Below are 8,790 nucleotides of genomic sequence, written 5' to 3'. Positions count from 1 at the left end.
AATGTACATGCCATTACGTCGGCTCTTAACTTGGCGGCTGAGTATACTCCCTTGAAGATACAGTGTAAAAAACAAGCACTGAAAGGTTTAATAAAAGAGTGCTTGCATAACAGCGATGTTGCCGACGTCCGCAAGAAAATTAAATTGCGGCATTTATGAGAGATTGAATATAGGGACCATTTACCCCCCTACTATAAAGATATTAGGAGCAGGTCGGTCCAGCGTTGGGCCCTGAAGGTGAGGCTGGGCCAAGTCCCTTCCTTTATCAAGGAGAGGTTGGCTTGGGATCCCTATCCTTTCTGTAAGATGGATTCACTTTCATTGGTGCATAGCCTTGTTTTCCGTCGCTCTTTTTGTACTATACGATGCAGCATGCTAATATCGTTTTTTAGAAAGTTGCAGGTACGTCTCGTGAGCGATTTGAAGCGGTTAATTATGCAATGCAATAATATGCCGGTTTGTTGGGCCATGACTAACTTTTTAACTGAGGTACCTGAAAGGTTAGCCGGTTTGACTTTATGGTACTGTAATTTTTGCACATTATTGTGGTTTAGGAGAAGGCTTGCGTAGGACTGGTCATCATTTTCCACTGCTGCACTCCCTTTTTATCCTGCACTATTATATCCAATATTCATAAGCTATATATTTATCACAATTAATTATGTTTGTGAACAGAGGGAGTTTTGGGGAGAATATTCTATACACGTGATTGAGTCCAGGAATAAGGAAGGTTTAGTATTTACTTTTTAAGCATATTTATATTTGATTGAATTTTATGTTTATTGCATGATTTTAATTACATAATGTTACTGTCATTGGCATAACAACTGCTGAGCAGGGTTAGGAGTACTGTGCTTGGAGGTTAATCTCCTAAAGTTGTAAGATGAACTAGATAATGGACTGGTATATGCCGTGCTTTTTGCACATAATGTTATTCATGCAAGTGTCACCAGGGATGAGGGTTAAATCTGCTTATCATTATTAAGCTGTTTTGGTGACATTTTTAATACATTTTAAGATTACTGTATTGTCTGTGGTTATTTATGAGTAATGGGTTATTGTTTATTGCTATAGAGTTTGTGTGACCTAATTGGGATGATATCAAACTAATAAAATAAATACAAAATACAAAAATACGAATTATGGGCAAGGCTTCCACCAGACAGGAAGAAATCCCATTCTCGACAGCTCAAAAAACATATCAACTTGAAGCAGTGTTTCCCCATATGGGACCCCATGATAAACAAATGATTCTCACTATGTGTCTGCCTCTTGCTATGGTTACCCCTATTGAATATTGTCCCATCTGGGGCACCGTCTTCGTTGCCGTATATACCACAAAATATGGTAGACTATCAATAGCCATTTTGCCACAGGTGTTAAAACAGATTCAAAATAAATACGGGGCTGCCCCTGCCCTAGATTTGGGGATGAAATTAACTGGCAACTTTGCCAAAGTCTCCTCAATCGGAGATCCGCCTTAAGAGCAGACGTAAAGATACTACTCGTAAATGTCCTTTGTGAATTCCTGAAGTCATAAACTTAGATGTTTAGCCTAAGTTTAGATCAAACATTTATGTTTATCTTTGTGAATTGGCCCCATGGAATTCAGCAGTTTCCGGTTACATAAATGCTTGTTGTACCCAAGTTGAATACACATTTATTCAAACTGTTGCCTAGATGTCAGTAGGCCAAAAGCATAGGAGTGCTTCCAGTGTAGTAATTTGCTGGGGGGTTACAATGTACGGTGTGGTATCCAACCTGCAAAGTTTCAGCGCAACCCTTTACTGAAGAATTCCCAGGGTGCAGAAAAAAGGCACAATCCAACGCTTATGTTGCCTTGTGTATGTTAAACAGAAAACCAGCAGGTGTTCATCAGTCTCTTCTATTTCCCTACACAATGGACAGAGTTTACCACCTTTGGTTAAGCCTTTCCACTTGCCAGTGACAGTAGCAAGTGGTAGAGTTCCCAACCTGAATGTTATTTAAAGAGATTTCGCGAATGGCAGGTCGATCTCATCAAGAAAGGTCTCAAACTTAGGTGTTAGTTTTAATTCTAGGAATCTACTATTCAGTATGCCAGGGTTTGGAGATTGAGCCATTTTCCTCTTTCATTCTCGCATAAGGTCGCCTTCACCAATTTAATAGAAGAAGGGGTATTAGAAGTTGGGTGGTTCCAGAGATCACTCAAACCCAAGATGAATGGTGTCGGTTTTATGTATTTCAACCAAGGTAATGACAACAATTCCAGCTCAGCAATAAACCAAATCCTCAGCCAATACAGAAGTGGCTTAAGACTAACTTTAGACGTTATAGGTTGAATGGGGTACTTTAGGGGAATTTTAATGCAGCCCTCAGAAATGTGTTTTCTACGACCCCTATTGAGTAATATTAAAGGGTAGGCAGCAGTACTGGCAATATGCCAACACCTAGCGCAGGTTCCTAAACGGGATCAGGAGAGCAAAGTACCAAAACGTTTTGCAGACACCTATATATCGGTAGGTCTAAATAATTTGGAAGCCAAAGCTAAAGAGCTAATAAGCCGCAGCTTAAGGGCAAAATCTGAACAATATAATTTGACACTGGCATCAGAGTCCTCTAAAAATCACTGGGACAATAAAAAAAAAGGCAAAACAAAAACACAGGGTGGATCTCCACAAACCTGAGCTCACTGACAAGCGTTGTAACTTGCCTAACCGTGATGCACTTAAACAGCCTCATAGGTATCAGTATACTGATACACGTCCTTCTCATTCCTTTTAGGACTAACCAAACAAACGCTCTGAGAGAGGAGGATGGTCCGAGACCAGGCATGAAGAGTATGTGAGAGTATGTGAAGCTGAACACAGACTCAGAACTCAGAACGCTCATCTGACAACAACAAAAAAAGGAAGAGAAGCTTCCACAACAAAAACCCCAATTCAAAAAGAAGAAAATTGCAGGTATTTCTGTTAAATATACCACACATGCTGAGTAAACTCCTTCAGAACAAGAAGTGAACATTGACATTGCTAGACGGCACAGCAGAGGTCACAACAGTTTGTTGGATTCTTCAAGAGTTTCTGGTTTTGAGAGCAACTAGGAAATTTGTACAAGTTGAAACATAAGACCAGCAAGTGAGCCCTTCTGACAGACTTTATGAATTGGATATTCAAATTGAGGGTGATATACCACACACTATTAAAGTGATTTTCTGGGATAAATTAACCTATACTTATGGCTATCTCTTGGCTGAGGTTGATTGGCCACCTGAGTTTGTTAGGAAAGTTCCACATGGAGAAGATAGACTACTACTTTACTTCTCAGTTCTTGTTCCTGAAGTAGTTAAACAGGCATATGCTGAAGACAGGGCTCTCGCAAAAGCCCCAGCGTCATACCCCAATTATGTAGGTTGGGATAAAGGTTTCCCCTACCATATAAAATCTATACGCTCCAGTCCACGGGTACAACCACAATATCCTATCAAACATGAAGCAAAAACTCCAGTGAGGGTAAACGAGCAAGTTACTTACCTTCAGTAACGCTTTTTCTGGTGGATACACTAGATACCTGTGGATTCCTCACCTAATGAATTCTCCCCATGCGTAGCATTAGACGGAAACTTCTCTCCAGCTCTGCACGTCGGCGAGGACGTCACAATTGCCCAACTCCACGCAGCTCCGTCTGACGTCATTGAGGCAATAAGAGGCCCTCGCCGGCGTGCCAACGTCAGTTTACGCCATTTTTGACATGCCTTTGAGACGAATAGATAAACATTGACATCCCAAACACTTCATAACTGTAATCAATAAACTTTTATGGAAAAAGCAAAAACCAATAATAGAACCAATACCAATGCACATTTGTAAAAGTTAATCTCGGTATGACCAGACAAACAGCGGGGAGGCGGGAAGGACCGTGAGGAATCCACAGGTAGCTAGTGTATCCACCAGAAAAAGCTTTACCTAAGGTAAGTAACTTGCTCTTCTGATGGATACAACTACCTGTGGATTCCTCACCTAATGAATACAGTCCCAAAGCAATACCACCTCGGAGGAGGGTGTCCTTCTGGTCATACCAAGAACTCCTGCAGCACAGACCGCGCAAAATGGCCATCCCTCCTCACCTCTGAATCCAAGCAATAATGCTTAACAAAGGTGTGGAGGGAAGACCAAGTCACGGCCTTACAAATATCCGACACCGGAACACCTCTAGCCAGGGCCGATGAGGTCGACTTAGCCCTGGTGGAATGGGCTCTGATCCCCTCAGGAGGATCCTTCTTTGCCAATGAATAACATATCTTAATACAAAGAACGACCCACCTGGATAGCGTTTGTTTGTGGACGGCATTCCCCTTCCTCTTCCCCACGTATCCGACAAAGAGTTGGTCGTCCAAGCGGAACTCTCTCGTTCTGTCTATGTACAAGCTGAGAGCCCTCCTAGGGTCCAGTCGATGGAATATCTCCTCCTCCTTAGATAGATGCGGAGGAGGGTAGAATGTCGAGAGAGTGATGGATTGTCCCAAATGAAACGGAGTGACTACCTTCGGGAGGAAAGCTGCCCTGGTCCTCCGAATCACTTTGTCCTTATGAAAGGTTGTAAAAGGTGGGTGAACAGAAAGAGCCTGAAGCTCACTCACACGCCTAGCAGACGTGATGGCCGTCAGAAACACGGTCTTTAGAACTAGAAACTTTAAAGGGCAAGAATGAAGAGGCTCAAAAGGGGAGCCCATCAAAAATGTTAACACCAGATTTAAATCCCACAGGGGCATGATAAACAGAGTTGGAGGAAACCTATTGGTAAGCCCCTTCAAAAATCTTAACACTAAAGGAGATTTAAACAAAGAGGGTTGGTCAGGAAGACATAAGAAGGCCGAAAGAGCCGAGATATAGCCTCTGACAGTGGCCACAGCGAAACCTCGCTGCGCCAACGACAAAGCAAACATCAATATATCTGACAGATGGGCACTCAAGGGATTAATTTGTCCCTCTCCACACCAATGAACGTATTTAGCCCATCTGCCCGCATAGACAGACTTGGTGGAGTGTCTTCGGGCCAATAAAATAACTTCCACCACATCCGATGGGCGAGAAAAAGCACTTAGGTTGCCCCGTTCAATCTCCAGGCATGAAGGTGCAGGCTCTAGAGGTGGGGGTGTAGAACCGCCCCTGCGACTGCAAGAGGAGGTCTGCCCTGAAAGGGAGACGGAGCGGAGGACACAGTGAGAGTTGGAGTAGGTCCGCGTACCACACCCTTCGTGGCCAATCCGGAGCTATTAGAATGACTTGAGCCCGTTCTTGGCGAATCTTCCTCAGAACCTGAGGAATCAAGGGTATGGGGGAAACACATAAAGCAACTGTCCGTAGCAGGACATCTGAAACTCGTCCCCCAACGCTCCCTGCATCGGATACTGAAGGCTGCAGAACGACGGGCAGTGCGCGTTCTCCTGAGTGGCAAAAAGGTCTACCCGAGGAAAACCCCACATCCGAAAGATGTAAAGAGACAGATCCGGATGAAGACAGAGGCATCACTGAAGCGCCCTCGTGCCATTGTGCATGAGTGACCAACAGAATGCAAGAAGCGAACAAACAAAGCAAACGAAGGACCTTGAGGACCGGAACAACCGCTCCTTCTCGAAACATTGGAATCAACGCCTGAATGTCCTGAATCCACTGTGGTGGAGGAAAGGCTCGATTCAATATAGTGTCCAATACTGCCCCTATGAACAGGAGGCGTTGAGAGGGCTCCAGGTGAGACTTGGGCACATTTATTGAAAAGCCCAGACTGAACAACAACTGGGTTGCCAGCTGCAGATGATGCAACACAAGCTCTGGAGACTTGGCTTTGATCAACTAATCGTCCAGGTAAGGGAATACCGCTATCCCCTTCCTTCTGAGGTCTGCTGCAACAACTGCCATCACCTTCGTGAAGACCCGAGGTGCGGAAGTAAGACCAAAAGGAAGGACCGCAAACTGGTAGTGTTGCAACCCTACCACAAAACGGAGATACTTCCTGTGTGACTTGAGAATGGGAATATGGAAATAAGCATCCTGCAAGTCGACAGACACCATCCAATCCTCCTTGTTCAACACCATAAGTACCTGCTCTAGAGTCAGCATTTTGAATTTCTCCTGCTTGAGGAACCAATTCAAAATCCTCAAGTCCAGGATAGGTCTCAAACAACCATCCTTCTTGGGGATCAGAAAGTACCTTGAATAACATCCCTGACCCCTCTCCTGCTCGGGAACCAACTCCACTGCACCTTTTGACAATAGGGACAGAACATCCTGTTCTAGCAACAGGAGATGATTTTCTGAACAAAAGGAAGGACGGGGAGGGAAGGGAGGAGGAATCTCCCAAAAGGGAAGGGTATAGCCTTTCCTTATCACGCTGATGACCCAGTAATCGGATGTTATGGACTCCCACATGGGAAGAAAAAAGAGACAACCTTCCCCCTACCGGAGAGGCATGGGACGCATTGGTGAGAGGACTAGGGCTGCTTCCCCTGTTGCATCCCCCCTGAGGAAGAGAAAGGGTGCTGCTGCTGGTTGGCCCCTCTAGTACGGACCCTACCCTGCCCCCTAAATGATCTATAAGGGAGGCAGGAAGACTGCTGGCCTTCCTGCTGCGATCTCCCTTGAAAGGAAGCCCCTCGTCCAAAAACTTGCAGCCACCTAAAGGACCTAAAAATGGGTCGAAACAGTCTGCAGGCCCAAGGATTTAGCAGTGGCTCTACACTCCTTAAAGCGCTCTAACGCAGAGTCAGCTTTAGTGCCAAATAATTTAGCCCCATCAAAAGGCAAGCCCAAGAGCGTGGCCTGATCATCCGATGAGAATCCAGATGTGCTCAACCAAGCATGACACCTGGTGGCAATAGAGGTCCCCATGGCTCTAGCAACAGAGTCCGTGGTGTCCAGCCCTGACTGTATGACTTGCGTGGCTGCTGCCTGGGCATCCGAGAGGAGACCATGCAAGTCTTGGGGCATGTCCGGTAACGCTGTCTTTGCCGCATCCATTATTGCAAGAATGTATCTGCCAAGGATACACGTAGCATTAGCAGATTTCAATGCCATGCTGCATGAGGAGAAAACCTTCTTGGCCGACTGCTCCACGCGCTTGGACTCCCGGTCAGATGGTACACCAGGAAAGGAGCCAGGAGCAGATCGTGAAGAACAGGATGCCTGTACGACCAGACTCTCTGGAGACAGATGTTTAGAAAGAAATTTGGGGTCTCCAGGTGCAGACCTATACCATCTGGCCACCAACCTGCTCACTGCTGACGAGGAAACAGGCTTCTTCCACACCTCTCCTATAGGATCCATGAGAGCTTCATTAAATGGTAACAGTGGATCCACAATGGCCATGGCAGGATGAAGCACCTCCGTCAGGATGTTGGTTTTAACTTGTGCCATAGGAAGGGGAAGCTCCAGGAAATCAGCAGCCTTCCGGATGACAGAGTGGAACGTGGCTGCTTCCTCAGTATATTCCCCAGGCGAAGCCAGATCCCACTCTGGAGAAGTATCCAGTCCACTGGCCGTATCCAACCCCTGAAACTCACTCTGGGGCTTCGCAATCTCCCCTTCCTCAAGGAGCTGCCTCTGGTACGCCCTCTCCTCCAACAACCTGAGGGCCTTTCTCCTGGACCGCAACTTGGCCTCCAGCCCCGGCGTTGACATGGAGTGTAAAGACACCGGAAAGTGGCGCCAAGAAGGCGTCATCACAGGATCCCCGGATCCTTCCGACCCGGGAGATGGATCCATCGGCGCCGTAGACACTCGACCTTCACCCATCGACGCCATTCGGTTTCGGGACTCCTCCAACTCAACGGACACTGGCGTTGAAGGCCTCTCCCTCGATGTCGACTGCTGCACCGCCAGCATCGGCGCCAGGCTAGTGTCTCCTGCCGGACAGAATGGCATAAACGGCGTTGGCCTGTACGGAGCCGGAACGCCTAAGTTAAATGCCAGGGGACCAGTGGGGCCAGCCGGCGCACCACCTCCCGGAGCCATGTTCTGGAAAATAGCAAACATGGCATTAAGAAATGCCGCAGGATCTGTACCCGGAGCTGGGAAGGCTGGATAGTCTTGAGGAGCCGGAGCCGGCGCCGAACTCGAATCCTGAGCGCCTGGATGCGCCGGAGAGGCATGTTGACTCAGAGGCTCCACCACCTCAAAGACCGACGGCGCCGGAGAAGATTGTGGAGTCAACGGTTGAGGAGACACTGTCGGGCTGACCTCCCAGGACTTATGGCGTCGGGTGACGGAGACCTCGACTCCAACCGGCTTCCTTTGGATCGACGCCTGGAGTCACAATGATGCTGCTTCTTGTGACTGGATTTCCCCGACGATGATCTATGGTGCCTTTTTCTCTCCTTCTTAGCTTTTGCTAAGAACAATTTAGCCTCACGTTCTTTCAAGACTTTAGGGTTCATTTTTGGCATGAACCACATTCCTGGACGTCGTGGTTTGAACTCAAGCACCAAAGACAGTCGCTATGGGGGTCAGTAACCGACATCCGACCTCCGCATTCCCTGCAAGGCTTGAAGCCTGACTTCTTCAGGGCCGACATGTCGACAAAAAAAACAAAGTATCCCTCCGAACAGCAAACGATACAGGTAGCTGGAAAAGAAACCGTTATCGAAGGCACGGAAAAAAGGGAACTGACGTCGGCATGGGCCTCTTATTGCCTCGATGATGTCAGGCGGAGCCGTGTGGAGTCGGGCAATTGTGACGTCCTCGCCGACGTGCAGAGCTGGAGAGAAATTTCAGTTGAATGCTACGCATGGGGAGAAATCATTAGGTGAGGAATGCA

Source organism: Pleurodeles waltl, chromosome 7, assembly GCF_031143425.1.
Source record: "Pleurodeles waltl isolate 20211129_DDA chromosome 7, aPleWal1.hap1.20221129, whole genome shotgun sequence".
Taxonomy (NCBI): Eukaryota; Metazoa; Chordata; class Amphibia; order Caudata; family Salamandridae; genus Pleurodeles; species Pleurodeles waltl.
Note: the sequence above shows the minus strand (reverse complement) of the source record.